We start from the raw sequence: 1,214 nt of genomic DNA on the forward strand, positions 1-1,214 counted from the left end.
TGTGAAAGTGAAGTCACTCAGTCCTGTCCGACTCTTTGTGACCCCATGGACTGTAGCCTACCAGGCTCCTCAGTCCATGAAATTTTCCAGGCAAGAGTACTAGAGTAGGTTGCCATTTCCTTCTCCAGGGGATCTTCCCAACCCAGGGATTGAACCCTGGTCTCCCGCACTGCAGGCAGACGCTTTACCCTCTGAGCCACCAGGGGATCTTAAAAATGGTTTAATCAGATTGCATAAAGATTACTTTAATGAAGACAGTTCAAATCCATATAAGAATATTCCACAGAATTTGTGGCACATGCAAATCAGGCATTTAACAGAGAATTTATTAAAAAAATTTTTTAATTGGAGTAAAATTGTCTTACAATGTTGTGTTAGTTTCTGCTGTATAGCAAAGTGAATCAGCCATATGTGTACATACATCCCCTCTTCCTTGATTGCCTTCCCATTTAGGAAGGAAGGCCACCCAGGGCATTGAGTAGAATTCCTTGTGCTATACAGTAGGTTCTTATACGTTATCTGCTTTTTACACAGTAGCTGCGGTTCATGGGGTCGCAAAGAGTTGGACATGACGGAGCGACTGAACTGAACTGAGTGTATATAGGTCAGTCCCAATCTTCAAATCCAAAAAATATGAAATGCTTCACAAATTTGAGTGTCATCCTTGTGCAGGGGCCATACAAAATTTTTCTGTATCATTCCAATTTTAGTATATGTGCTAATGAAGCGAGCCCTGTGCTTGCTTGTTTTACTTTAATTTCCTCAAAAGTCAGATGCAAATGTCAGTTTATTTCTTTCAGGTTTAGCCCTCTGAGGGTGAGGTTTCAGGATTCTCTGTTCTGCTGTTACTTATCACTCATCCATCTGCTTTGTGTATTCTCTTCTCTGTTGCAATCTTTTTTTACCCTGTGACTTTACATCTTTTTTTTTTTTTTTCCCTGACTTTACATCTTTTAAAGTTTCCTTCATTGCCATTCTAGAGGAGTTATGAGAGGGAATGGTGGTAAATTTATGTTTTAATCTATCCGTTTAACTAGAATTTCCCACTACATTTTTCAGTGAAAAATGAAAAGGATTTAGGATTAGGTGACATTTTCATAAAGATGAGCACAACATGGGAAAATCCTCCCTAATGATCATGAAGATGATATGTATACATGTGGCAGATTCACTTTGCTATACAGCAGGAGAAGGGGATGACAGAGGATGAGATC

At 39.4% G+C, this 1,214-nt stretch overlaps 1 non-coding gene across 1 annotated transcript; it reads right to left on the minus strand.

Moving 5' to 3' along the window:
* Positions 1–627: 627 nt before the first annotated feature.
* On the minus strand, positions 628–734 carry LOC139183761 (U6 spliceosomal RNA). The gene has a single exon (XR_011567378.1). It is a non-coding gene; the product is annotated as a U6 spliceosomal RNA (small nuclear RNA).
* Positions 735–1,214: the final 480 nt, after the last annotated feature.

Source organism: Bos indicus, chromosome 6 (assembly GCF_029378745.1).
Source record: "Bos indicus isolate NIAB-ARS_2022 breed Sahiwal x Tharparkar chromosome 6, NIAB-ARS_B.indTharparkar_mat_pri_1.0, whole genome shotgun sequence".
NCBI classification, from domain to species: Eukaryota; Metazoa; Chordata; class Mammalia; order Artiodactyla; family Bovidae; genus Bos; species Bos indicus.